The following is a 14,570-nucleotide window of genomic DNA, read 5'->3' on the forward strand; positions in this document are numbered from 1 at the left end:
AGCTTCTTGTACTCTCCCTGCCCAGCAGGGAATGGGAGGGACTCAGCTGCTGCTCCCCAACCTGCACCTTGGTGTCTGCACTGGCTGCAGAGAATGAGGCCACCCGGGACCTGATGGCTCCTGTGCCTGACACAGTGGGGCACAGACCCCTCTAGGGGAGCAGGGGGATGGTACAAAGCACAAAACTAATACATTTAGGGGTATGGTACAAGCACAAAACCAGCACATTTGGTGAAACTAATATCCACAGTGGAGTTAATGCATATAGGACATACATGTAATGCATCATGAGGACGAGAGTGATACATAATAGTACATGGATTGTGGCCAAAATGTCCCTGCGGGGGGGGGGGTGAAGGTGGGGAATTGTGTGGTAGGAGGAAAGCTCTAAGAAGAGATATAGACTTCAGTCTTTGGTTTACAAGACCAATGTTTCATATAAACTATTAAGAGTGTTATTAATAGTTAAGTAGTTTGTTTTCTAATGTGACAACAATTGGGAAGTGGATTAGGAGGATTGTGAAGTAAGTAAAGGAGGCTAGTTGGCCGATAATAGTGAATGGATATTCTACTGGTTGGCTGCTGATTCATGTCAGGATAAAGAGGTTGGTGACTAGGATTCAGAATAGGGCTTGGGATAGGGAATGGAAGGTTATTGTTCGTTGTTTTGATTTATGTAGGAATGGGGCTAGAAAAAGTATGAGGACAGAGGCTGCTAGGGCTAGTACTCCTCCTAGTTTGTTTGGAATAGAGAGTAGGATGGCATATGCAAACAGGAAGTATCATTCTGGTTTGATGTGGGGAGGTGTGACTAGCGGGTTAGCCAGGGAAAAGTTTTCTGGGCCTCCTAGGAGGGTTAGTGAAAATAGGACTAGGGTTGTCAAGAAGAGGAATATTATGATAAATCCTACTAGGTGTTTTAGGGAGAAGTAGGAGTGTTCAGGAGGTTATTATTGTGGATAATTTTAGGGTTTTGATCATGTTGAGTGTAAGGAATACAGTAGCAGCTATAATAGAGTATATGTAGAAGTTTAGTAGGGTGAGGTTTGGATTATAGATGATGATAACGGTTATTCAGCCTAGATGGGAGATGGATGAAAAGGCTAAGATTTTTCATGTTTGAGTTGGGTTTAGGCCTATTCAGCCTCCTAGGGCTGCAGAGGCAATGTCTATAATGGTTAATAGTATGGGGTTTATGGAGTGGGATACTAGGAATAGGATTGCGATTGGTGGCAGTTTTATGATTGTAGATAAAAGTAGGGTGGTAGTTAGGGATGAGCCTTGTAATACTTCTGGGGATCAAAAGTGGAAGGGCACCAGTTCAAGTCTTATTGCAATTGCTGTTGTTAGTAGTAGGCATGATGTTGGGTTGTCTATTTGGGTAATATCTCATTGACCTGTTGCTCAAGCATTAGTTAGGCTTGAGAAAAGGACTAACGTTGAGGAGGCTGCTTGTACTAGAAAGTATTCAGTTGTAGCTTTGATTGCTCGTGGGTAGTGGGATTTTGCGATGAGGGCGATGATTGCGAGTGTGTTAATTTCTAGTCCTGTTCAGGCTGGTTTTGAGTGGTTGCTTGAGATTGTGATGGTCATTCCTAGTAGTAAGCTTATAAAGAAGGTTAGTTTTGTGTGTTGGTTCATTAGTAGGGGAAGGGGTTGAACCATCATTTTCAGGGTATGGGCCCTATAGCTTTGTTAGCTCGTCCTACTAGAAAGTAATATAATGGAAGTAGGAAGGACTTTGGTCTTTTCTGTGTAGGTTTGATTCCTACTTTTCTAAGGCTTTGTGGGGAAGTAGAGGTAGGAAATGAGAGAGCTAGTGTACCTCTAAGTTCACTTTATCATAGTGACCCTTTATCTTCAGGCACATTTCCGTGGTGGATTCCTTTCATAAGGAGGTAAGCCTCAGTAGCGAATTGGTGTGCTAGTGTGTCATAGGCATAGGGCTAGTGGTAGGAAGTTTTTTCAGAGAAGATGTGTAAGTTGGTTGTAGTGGAATTGTGGGTATGAAGCACTGACTCATAGGAAGATAAAGGATAGTAGTAAGAACTTTATGGCAAGGATGATTTGGAATAGTTCTGGCTGCAGGTTTAGGGTGCTTGGATTTAGGAATAGGAGAGTGATTACTGTGTTTATTAGTATAATGTCTGCATATTCAGCCAGGAAGAACAGGGTGAATCGTCCTACTGTGTATTCTACATTGAAGCCTGGTACTAACTCAGATTCCCCCTCTGTGAGATCAAACGGGGAACAGTTTATTTTGGCAAGGGTTGACATGAACCATATTATTGCAAGTGGTCATGATGAGATGATGAGGTAGCGGTTCTTGGGTTGTGGTTAGGCTGCTTAGAGTATAATTACTGCTTAGTATAATGACTGAGAGAAGGATAATGGCCAAAGTAACTTCATATGAAATGGTTTGGGCTACTGCTTAGAGTACTCTGATTAGGATGTATTTTGAATTGGAGGACCACTCCGATCATAGGATTGAGTATACTGCTAGGCTTGATATGGCTAGTAAGAATTGGAGTCCTAGATTTAAATGGGTAAGGGAAAATGGGAGGGGAAGAAGGATTCAGATTATAATTGCTAAAAGTAGGGTTAGTGTTGAGGTTATGATGAAGAGAAGTGGTGAGGAGGTGGATGGATGGATAGGCTCTTTAATGAACAGCTTTACTCCATCTGTTACAGGTTGTAATAGGCCAAATGGCCCTACGATATTTGGGCCTTTTTGAGCTTGTATGTAGCTTAAATTTTTTCATTCTACTAATGTTAGGAAGACTACGGCAATTAGGATTGGAATAGTGTAAGACAGGGTTATGAAGAGGTAGGTTAGTGCAGGAAGTTGGGTCATGGTTGTAGTAGAGCTAGGGAGAGGACTTCAACCTCTGGATAAAGGGCTTAAGCCTTTTGCATTTACCGATCTCTGACACGCAAGCGGCTCTTTTCTGGGGCATAAAGGTTAGTATTTGGTGTCTTGGTAGTAATTTAGTTGGGTTCATTACTTTGGGGGAGGCGTGCTTGTGGTATTGGCCTCACTTTTCCAGTCCTTTCGTACTGGGACAAATTCATCATAGATAGAAACTGACCTGGATTGCTCCGTTCTGAACTCAGATCTCGTAGGATTGTTAATAGTTGAACAAACAATCCCTTAATAGTGGCTGCACCATTAGGATGTCCCGATCCAGCATCGAGGTTGTAAATCTCTTTGTCTCTATGGGCTCTTGAAGGAGATTGCACTGTTACCCCTGGAGTAGCTTGGTTCATTTGTCAGTTGTGCTGGGTCTGGGTACCATTAGTACGTTGAGTGGTTGCTGTTGGTCAAGAGGGAGGATCTTGGTTTTGGAGGATTTGTTTTTCTCCAAGGTCACCCCAACCAAAGAATACAGACCAACATTCAGTGTTAGTAGGCCTTATGGGTTTGGGTTATGTGAGTAGTGGTCATTGATTTGATTTTTATCCGTCGGAGGAGGTTGTGTCCTTTTTTAAAGGGGCAGTACCCCCTTTAAATAGCTCTTAATTTGAAGTTATATTTTTTTTTTAGCTGCTAAAAGAGTACAGCATATCTGGTTAAATATTCTCATTAATAAAGCAGTGTATTACAGGACCCATATCCCCCTATGTGTCTCTGTTGACATTGTGCAATAATTTCCACTCTAACCCACTCTTCTCAGTCACCCACCTAAACCACTCACTCAAACTTTCACACTTCAGGTTAAAAATTTCCATGACTGGCCTCTGCATGAAGCTACAACTTTTTGGACACATGAGGTAAAACTCTCTTCTGAGTACAAGGAGAAAGAAAAACACAATTGTCCCTCTCTGGAAAAAACAGCCCAAAATAGAATAAAAAAATCTCACTGTTTTTTCACAGCTCTGGGGATGAAAGGAAAGTGTAAGGTGTAAAAAGAAGTCTTGTAAAGTATCAGGATATTTTCTAGGCTCTAAGGCTGTTGGATTCGACCTGACTGCAACATGCCTCTGAGCTGAACTTAGTAATCAGATGAAGTGTACAATATACAGTGATTAATGTATGAACTTTTTGTGCTACGTATACATTTTTATATGTTTATACATATATAGAGAGAACGTAAAAATGAATATAAGTATGTATAATTGTGCACTGTGCTCCTTACAGAAACCGTATATGTAAGTTTGTAAGGTGCCTATAAAGAATCACGTCTGAGAGCAGGCAATGCTGTGCCTGGTGAAGGCACAGCTAGGTTCTCATTGACTATCCAAATTGCCGTCCTGTGATGCTGTCTAGGCATACTGATTAAGGCCCATTGAATTTAATAGATTTTCCTCTACTTCTTTCAAAAGTTTTAGGGCTGGGATTTCTTACAGACTGCAAGGACTTGTGGGAGGGTGGACTTGGTGCATTTGCACAGATGATAAATGTACCTCCCCAACTGCTTAGCTCCTCAAGTCACAAGGACGCCTTTTATGAAGCGCAGACAAGATGATCTCAGTGTTTAGCCAGGTATCTATCAGGCAGGAACTCAGAGCAATGGATTTTTATGTAAGCTGGTGGACTTTTGGTAAGCTTCAGAAAGTAAAATAATTTATTTTAAAGTGTTGCTTTTCTGCATGTTTGAATTTCCTAAAATATTCTGTGGAAGAATTTTGCTAGTAGGAGGCTGATCATGGTTAAAAACTGAGGAAAAAGTATTTTCCAGTGAAAGTGGGTCTATTCACTTGAAAGAGAAACAACCCAAGTAGAGCACCACAGCAGGCACTGCCTCCTATAGCCACCAATGCTCCCTCTTGCTTCCTCCATCCCTATTAGCTGTCCTCCCGCATAGTAGTCCGTGACCTGGGAGAGCTGTTGCCTCCATGATGCGCAGTCCCTTCAGACTGTGTAAGAACATATTGTCACATCCTCTCTGCTTCCGCTGTATTGACTGGCTTTTTTCTGGACTTGAGGGCATTCTTGTAAATGCAGTTCTTCTGAAAAATACTGCTTCGAAGTGAGTGCTGACGTCATTGCTGACATTATGCTCTTTCCGTTTTATGTAGTGTATCTATGGCTGACAACTAAAAATGGCATGGTTTTACCTTTTGTTTAAAAAAATACTGCGTCATATAAGTCTGTCCTCCTATTTATATTTTCTTAGCTTCTTTTCTGCAAATATGAAAGGTTTGCCTTTAACAAGGCTGTTTTAAGAAAACACAGAAGCTGTTTTGGAGTAGATTATCTGGGGCAGCAACAGTTGGACTTATTCTCTCTCTACTGAAAAATATCTTTCTTTGTTTTTAATGTCTTTTGTTCAAATAATAAAAAATAAGAGAAAATTCTGTCTGATTAGACTTTCTCCTTACCATCTAGAAATACTTGTCAGACCATGGATGATCAGAAGCCTGTGGGCATTCTCCAGTTCAAGACTAAAGCAAAAAAACCCTCATCCTGGCTGCACTTCTAATGGGATGTCAATCAATGTTCTCGCCAGCATCGGTTCTAGAATGTCAAGTAACAGAGGCTTCCTATTCTTGGAGAGGGCATTTTAGTGTAGAATGAAAAATGTGTCCTAAGAGAATATTTTACGTCAGCATTAGCTCTGTTCATGGAACAGTTACAAGAATGAGGCAAGTGCTATTCAAATAATATTTCTAGATCCTGAAACTCTCATGTACTTGTCACACACTCTTGAAAGTTTTGTAGTTTTTGTTCTCTGACTGTACAGCCTCACGACGAATGGAAACAAGACAAAATTGTCTTTGAAGATTTAGTAAAACTTCAAACAAAGAAGAAAAAGAGCGGGCTAATGAAATTCTGTTGCTCTAGTTCTCTCATTGATGTATTACTAATAAGGAAGTCCTGTGATCAAAGCAAACCTTCTGGACTTCATAGAAGCAAGATTTTCAGGATTTAAAAATTCTATTTTTCAAAAGAGCTAATATTTTGCACCTTCCTGGTTGTGGTCCAAGTGTTCAGCTTCCAAGGTCTGTATGCTGTAGGTTAGAAAGGATGTTTTCTCATGGAGAATAAACAGTTGTATAGAGATTAATTAAATTTATCTAATTCTAAATCCCATGGATTTCTCTTGAGTTTATCAAATACCCAAAATTAAACATAGGTTAATCACCTTGCTTAATTGGGATCTCTGTAAGTCCTTCATAGTTCTACTTCTTTGAAACATTGTAAGGAATAAGAATTTGTGAATAGGACTAAAGAGGCTTTCCTGACTGATGGAGTTGAGGTAGGATGAGCTGATAACAAAAGATCTATTAAAACATCATTGGAAAAAGCTCTATAGTTCATGAATTGGCTCAGTTAATCTCTACAGATATTTTAATGCTGTTGCTGGAAGGCTGGTGTTGGAGAGAGGGAGAGAAAGAATGCAACCTTCTTTTTCTGTACTTCATGGATCCTTAACCCTTATTTAAAGACGATTTGGATTTCAGACCAAATAACTGTTCTTGTAATTATATCAAACAGTTAAAAAAAAGCTAGTTAATGATGTTCAACATAAGTAATCATGTTAAATAGTGAAATTTAATTTCTTAAAAACTTAAATCCTCATATCTTTTGGAATGCATTGTACTGTAGGATGTCTGAGTAAATTAAATTCTCCCCTGCACACTAAAGCATCAATTTCCTTATGGTAATTATCTGCTAGATTGGATCTGTCAGTAGCAGGGAAGCATGCCTGACATTATACCCTCTTTACAAAAAATGATTACAAAAAATTAAGACGAATGAGTAAAATTAAGGCTGCGGCTGGTAAGCCTATATAAAGCGCTCATAGATCACTTTACATAAGCTACCATTGTACTGGATACTAAGCTTTTAATGACTGGTTGCATAATGAGGTGAAGGCCATTAAAGAACAACAGAGGTAACCGATCACAGAGATAAGAACTAAAAAATGATTTTCAGCCAACTAGAAGCAATTTATTATACACAAAACCACAGCTTTAACTGAAATGTTTGGATAGATGAGGAACTTTCAAAAGTTGACAGGATTTCCATCCTGGGAAAGTTTTAAAAATATGACAGGACCTTGTCTCTGTCACATTAGGTTCTTTTTCTCTGCAATTCAGTACTCCCGAGCTGGAGTAGGATTTTTATTATTTTTTTTTTTATTATTTAATACGGCTGGACTGTAGCACTGCATTTCATTAGTCTGCTTGAAAGGTAAATTAGAGTGAGGCATACCTGATATAAAGGAAATTCATAACATATACTTCCAGTGAGTGCCGTGTGGAAGCAGCTTAGTTGTTGCAGGTCAATTGATACTCTCTCCTGGGCTGAAGAATAGCATCCATGTTATGGAACTGTCTCTGGAGAGAGGGGTTTAGGGCTTCAAGGTAATATACTGCTCCTGGGGCAGTCCAAAAATGAATATGTAAGTCATTTCTCTTATAAAAAGCAGTCAGTCAGAGCCAAACCAGAAAAAGGGCATAAGTTCCTTAAAGGTAGCCAGGGTCAAATTTTGAAGGGTCTCCATCTTATAGAGGAAATCACAACCCTAATTTAGGCATAGGGGCTCTGGGAAAGAGTGCCTATGGAGATGCAGGAGCTGCATATGCAGGTGAAAACCTGCAGCTTGGCTGCCCAAAACACTTGATGTGTAGCCACTTTAACCCTGCCAGTGGGAGAGACACACATATGTATTCATATTTGTAAACACTCACACACACACATATATACACACACGTGCACACATATACTATAATATTTACTTTGTCTCTATAAAACCTTATTGTTTACTGAGTAGTATAGCATTCACAACAACAACAACAACAAAAATATCTGCAACATGTTTCTGATTTAAAAAAAACGGGGAAGCTACTTTCCCTTCTTTCCTCTCTCTTTCTCACATCCCCTTTTTGTGCTATGGAGGTTCAGTAGTCTCCCAGCTTATAAGATTCAACAATGTCATACAAACTATAAGCTGCCTGGAGATAGGGAATGTTACTACTGACAAACTGGACAGTGTCCAGAGGAGGTACCACAGAGGTGGTCATGGGGCTGGAGCACACCACCTAGGGACTAGGAACTGGGTTACTTTGTCATGAAGAAAAGGAATCGGATGGAAGGGTGAAATTGCAGTCTTCAACTAACCAAAGAAAGGTTACAGAAAGACAGAAACTTCTGCTAGGTGCAAAGCCAGGTAACGTGAGGCAATGGTCCCAAACTATAACAAAGACAACACAAAGAAAAGATGCTCACAGGGAGAGTTGGGAAGCACTGGAACATATTGCCCAGAGAAGCCGTGGAGTCTGCGTTCTTGGAGATATTTCAGAATGCAGCTGAGGAAAGCTTGGAGCCACTAGTTTTGCTCTCAATGTTAGCCTCAGTTTAAACAGTGGGTGTATATAGATGACCTCCATAGCTCCACTCCAAACTACATTTTTTATGACTCTATGATTCTTTCCTGAAGCTCATGGACGCCTTATTTCCATTGCAGTTGTGAATCCTACCTATATCTCCACTTCCCAAGGGCATATCTGGATTAAGAGGGGATAGGCTGCTTGGGGAAAATGTTTCTTTATTGTTATTGTTGGTTTCTGTAACTAGATCTAGCTTTTGTGTGCACTCTGTCAGATAATTCTGTGCAAGGTCTGAAGAAGATTTCTGCAGCCATGTCTATGTCAGTAAATTAAACACCACTGGGGAGTGTTCCTGTCTGTAGAAGTGCAACGACTTTAATATTGGATATCATATAATATTAAATTTTTAGCACGATACTTGGCATTTATTTTCTTTCATATCAGACAGCACTCTTCCCCACCAGCCCAAAAATATCTCAGACATAAATGGAAATTGCCAGGAGTTACCAATTAGGCTTACTGGTGACATCCTTGATTTGGATTCTTGTCGAGTTACCAGTATGGATATTGGTCATTCCTTGACCCAAGTGCCATCAAGTGGCCCTTGATGTGTTTTAATTCACCAGTGTGGACACAGCCTCACTGTCTAGGGAACTTTCAGGACAAAGTGTCAACTTCAGGATGCTCTGGCAGTTGTGAACTTGATCTAAATTGTGGGGAGGAGAATTAACCTCAGTTTTTGATTTCAGCAATTAGATCCTATCTGACTTCTGCTGTAGGTATGTAATGCCCTCCATGGACCTAATTCTTAGGCACTAGAAAACTGTAGCCTGATTTATGCAGGGCTGAAGACAGTGTCCCATTTAATGAAAAGGTAAATAGTTCGAGTTAGCTGGTATACAGGCTGCTTTATCAAGACTGACATTATGACTTTTCTTCTTAATCACTTATGTTTGTGATGTGGCTTGCCTTTTATGAAATCATCAGTCATTCCAGTCATTTCTCCCTTATTCTCTAATTATTTTAAGTGTAAATTAGTTTGATTTATAGTCTAATAACTATGTCATTGTTTGAGGTGTGTACATACTGGCATATTTACTGTGTCAAACTCACTGTGGCTAGTACAGTTATATGATTTTTCACTGATATCTGATCTGCTAATTAATTGGAAAATATTTTGATTGGAGTGACTGCTTACCCAAATTATTTAGTTGTCCCATTTAAGGCTGTCACCAAAAAAATATGTAAATAAGCCTAGGAAGTCCTCTGAGATTTTGCATCAACTGATCTTCAGGTAAAGACTGGAGTTAGACAAACAGAGAAAAAGCAAGGTCAGTGTGGATCTTTCAGGAAGAGGAATTAGCTCACATTTTAATTACAATACATAATAATATTAAGAATACTTAGATTTGGTCTATCCCTTTTCCTCCTTAATTTTCTTACTTCTTTACAAAGCAAAGAGTTCTTATACCCTTACTGAAAGAGTGTATATGTGTGAAGGAGATGAAGGTAAAGAGAACTGAGAGCATGATGCACGTAAATTGGGAAGCTCTTACTCTCAAGTCTGTGCCCGGTTATATGGACTGGGCTTCTTTTTGACCTCAGGTAGGCTTTTTATCCTGAACTGCCTTGCAGTCACTGCTCAACTGAATAAGACAGAAAGCTGCAAAAAAATCTATCATTTTAGAGTTTTGATTTTGCCCATTGCAGTATACATTGGACATTCTTTCTTAAAAAAAATTAGAGGTCCTGTAAGAAGCTTAATTCAGTCTCAAAGGAGAGAGTATAAGAAATTTTTTTTAATTAAAATAAATGATCTCATCGAATATTTAAAGGTTACTGTTGAAGGAACTGTCTGAATTTAATAGATACATCCTTGCTTTACTGAATAAATGCAATATTTGCATATTATTAGACTTCCCATCTGCAACAAAACAGTTTACTAGTTTAAGTGGTAAGTGATCTATAAGTTGTCATTGATATAAGCAAGAAAGTTTATACCGCAGGATTCAGCAAGGTGTATGCTGTTCTAAAATTGAGAGCCAGCAATGTGCTTAGATTTGTCTTCAAGTACTTTGTTATATAGGGTTAATTTGTTGAATCAGAGGGTCACATCAAAGATGAGAGAAGCTGCATGAATTTAATTTAATTCATGTGAATAATTCCATTGAATCGCTTTATATTGCTACTTATGTGATTTAGATCTTTATTAGGAAGCCCTGGAAGTTTCATTTTGTGTTCCAATTGTGAGAATGCTGAAGAATTTCATGGAAAAATTCTAAATTAATGGGTGTATGTATCATTTACACATAGAGATTTGGTTTGTGCAGACTAACAACAAGGAGACATACAATGCCTTTTATCTAAAGATAGACCCTGATTATTATCTTAATAATGGCAGCAGATATAGGACTTTCAGAGGTTTGCAGTATAAGCCACGGTGAAAACACCACTTATTGTGCTGTAATGTTGCCCAGCTGCTGAGTTAAGGATGCTCCAAAGTTGCACAGGCAGGTGAAGACACCAGTGAATTGAATATGGGTACCTAAAGACCTTTGACTTTTATGGCCTACATGTATGTATAATGTCATAAACATACTACATATGTGTGCTACTAGACTAAGTAATGAACACACAGCAACAGCTTTATCAAGTCCCATAAGCAAATTTCTTTGAGAAAACCCCAATGAAAAACAAATTTAGTAAACAAGTGGATGATTTGGGTGGCTATTTTCCTTCTCAGCCTTTACTGAGACACATTTCCTCAGGCTGATCTCAGAGGTGATGTTTTTCAGAGAAGATTCCAGTTACTGTTTTGGCTGTTTATTGTCATTAAATGACAACAGTATTTGCAAAATCGAACGGGCTGAGATGAAACATCAGTCCTTACTAAAGAGCCAGGAATAATACTTTATAAGTAGAAATGGACCATGCATGAGATCATAAGCAACTGTCTTGCCTCAGCACAGGATAGGTCAGTATTTTGGGAGCAATCTCATCTGCAATGGATTGAGGTACACTTTGCAAGGCTGCTTCGCATTCCTGCACATCGCGGAAAACAGAGTCCTGTACTAAAGCATAAGACAAGGACCCAGAGCCTTGCATTGCTAGGGGCAGAGAAAAGGCAGGGGGCAGAGAAAAGGCAGCGCTGGTTAAGAGATGTGGAGACTTGGAACAAGGACATTTTAGCCACCAGGGAAGGGCAATACCTCACTTAAACTTTGTTGTCTCCTGTGCTCTGCCAGACTTTATCTCTCAAGCAATTTCTGAAAGCAATGCAAATTGTCTGCTTGGCCATGATATTTTACTATTTTTAATTGCATTTTAATAAGTAAAATTGCATTTAATTGCATTTTAATAAATGAAAAATAGATTGTTCCATCTACAGCAAAACAAAAGAAAGTTTTCAGTTATATGCTTTTGGTTTCTGTCTCCTCTCTAAGTATCTTATTTTCTCCAGTTATTTTCAAGATTTCAGGCTAAGATTACTCTTATATCATATTATTTTCTTACCATGAAGTTGTTTGTGTGTATTGTTTACTCAACAGAAATTTCTCTTTCAGTTGGTATATTCATTACTAAATAATTCTGTGAGAAGATACAGGCCACTGATTTTTTGCAATTTGCATCCCCATACTCTAAGCTATGTTGAAAGCAAAGCTTTTTGGTCCTCTTGCTTTGGAAGTACATTAATATTTCTATGACCTTTACTAGATGGCAGACGAGAAGCATTAGGAATAAAATAACAAACAAACCAAAGGAAACCAATTTTTTAAAATGCGTATTTCTGAAAGAAGCAAGAGGGAAAAGAATATAGTCTAAAGAAATGTGAACTTTAGCTAGAGCTATGATAATTTCTCTATTGTAATCTATTTTTCCATGTCAAAATATTTCTCATGATCAATTCATTCAACATAAAACAAAAATGTGTTTGAAGGAGTTTAGTAGCTATGCATATGAATATATATATATGTATTATTTAGAGATATTTAGAAAGAAGTAGAATAGTTTAAGACATGTTTATTTACCATGTACATTGAAGCAATCATACTAAAAGCATGGTGACTATGCTAACAGCTACTTTACACAAAATTATTTCAAATCACTTAACTCCAAAACCTGCAGTTTATTAAAGAGAAATTCTGCATAACAAGCTGCAAATGTAGTGACTTTTTACATGGTGTCAATGCTCTGCTTTAGAAGACTGTACTTCAGAAGCCTTTAGAAGACTGTAGAAGGAAAACCAACTAAATTCTACCCAGGAAACCATTTCTTTCACAGCATCGTTGTTTTTCAGTGGTTTCACTACACACCGGAAGCCAATTCTGTTCCTGTTCATCTAGGTGTTGATGCCATAACTCAAAGAACCAGATCCAAAAATGATTTTTAGTGACTTGAAATCTCACTTCTGTATGAAAACTGTGTATACATTAGCAACATCTATGATTCAGCAAGGCGTTTAACAGATGGAAAGCAGAAGTTGTCCCATGAACTGAAATATTTGTTCCCTGATTTCCAACTGGAGGCAAAACTGAGATTCTTTAATAGCAGGCCTCTTTCATATACTTCATATGCCACAGTATAAAGTGAAGGGATATTCCAGGGTTGGTTTTTTTTTTTGTTTGTTTCTCTTTAGGATGTCGTGAAAGAGTCAGAAAATTTTAAAATAGCAATAACCATGCCATGAATCACATAAATCTAGAAAAGTTCAGATTAAAATATTTTTAGGACTGACATGACGGAAAGGGTTCCCTTCTGTCGTTACTACTGAAAGTAATGTTATTGTAGTCAGTAGAAACAGGAATAGGTCTTGTATTGAATGTGTCATGTACATATTTTTTAGTTATTTTGTAGGTTCTGCTGTTTCCATATGCGAAAATTTTCCCTTCTTGAGGTTCCGAGGAACAGTTTTATATTTTTAGGATCAAAATACAGATTAGTTGAAATCAGAAGAACTTCTCAAAGGGAAAAACAGTTTGAAAGCATGCTTTTTGGTTTTTTTAATGACTTTATTGTAAAATGAGGTACTTCATAATTTAGGTACAAGTGTTTTCCTTTACTTTGCTCTTTAAAGCCCAAGAGCTTGTTGGTCTGTTCAAGATTTCAGAGAAACTGAAAGTAACTAGAAATAGACTTCAAAAAATACCTTTCCTTCCCACTGCTAATTTTTTTTTATAAATTTCCTCAACCTGATTAGCAGTATGGGGAAAGGTAAATCATTATTATAAATCTTTGCAGTTTTGATTTATCTAGAGGATTTCCAACATACCCCTTTGACTTGTTAGACATAGAGATTCTAGCTCTTAATCAGTTTGCAAAGTCAGAGAAAAACATGCTGAGTTATCCAGATGAGAACCCACCCGATTTTAAATATAACTTCCACCTCCTTAGACTAGTGTTTTTTAATTAGGTGATCTGTAAAATGTTCTTATACACAAAGCATCCAATCTGAACTTACTTAAGTGATGGTATCTGTCTTTTCCAGCTGGTGTTCTCAGCCCACTGCTGATTTAAAATGTAATCAGTTTTCATCTGCTAGTTTGAATGGAATTTAAATTTCTCTTTGAGATATAGCCTGTGATGCCACATTGCACTATACAAAGACAGTTCCTGCATTCTTACCTAAATCCAGATCACTCTCTCTGTACCCCAGAGTTGGGGTTCTGAAAGATTTAATTTGAATCTTTCTCAAGCGTATAAAAACATAGCCTTTGTTACCAGGAACAAATTTGAAAATATTTTTATATTGTGCAAAATAATTCAATTGGACATAATAAGCCAAATTTGCAAAAGAGACTATATTTTCATCTGAAATATTCACTTACTTGTATACATGTGCAGCTCCAAAATGGACAAGCACAAAAGGCAAAGTTAGGTTGCATCCTTCCAGTACCAGTATGTAAACTTTATTTTTGTACCTCTACACATAAATTCTAATTTAATGCATACAGAAAAAAAATGATTAGGTGAGAATACCTCTTTTAAAAAAACAGGTATCGATGTTTTGTTCATGACGAAAATAAAGTGAGCTAACAGTGATATAGTTTCTGTGCTGGGTCAAACATTTCGAGAACTGGAATAGAGAAATGGTATGCCTTAATGTCAGTGCTTGTTTTGCTTAGGTGTCATCACCTATTCCCTAGGGCCTTGTATATCCTGTATGACTGAGATTTACACAGCAGCATCAGGGGTTTAGGTGCACAGTTCCCATGATTATTGCTGAGGATCTAACCCCTTTGTTGAGGGATGTTAGTTTTTTCTGTGAATTTGCTGTCTTCTGGTTCTACCAGTAT

General features: G+C 38.1%; 1 pseudogene; it reads right to left on the reverse strand.

The window, feature by feature from the left end:
• Positions 1 to 939: 939 nt before the first annotated feature.
• Positions 940 to 1,641, reverse strand: LOC128851433 (NADH-ubiquinone oxidoreductase chain 2-like; annotated as a pseudogene).
• Positions 1,642 to 14,570: the final 12,929 nt, after the last annotated feature.

This window comes from Cuculus canorus, chromosome 2 (genome assembly GCF_017976375.1).
Source record: "Cuculus canorus isolate bCucCan1 chromosome 2, bCucCan1.pri, whole genome shotgun sequence".
NCBI classification, from domain to species: Eukaryota; Metazoa; Chordata; class Aves; order Cuculiformes; family Cuculidae; genus Cuculus; species Cuculus canorus.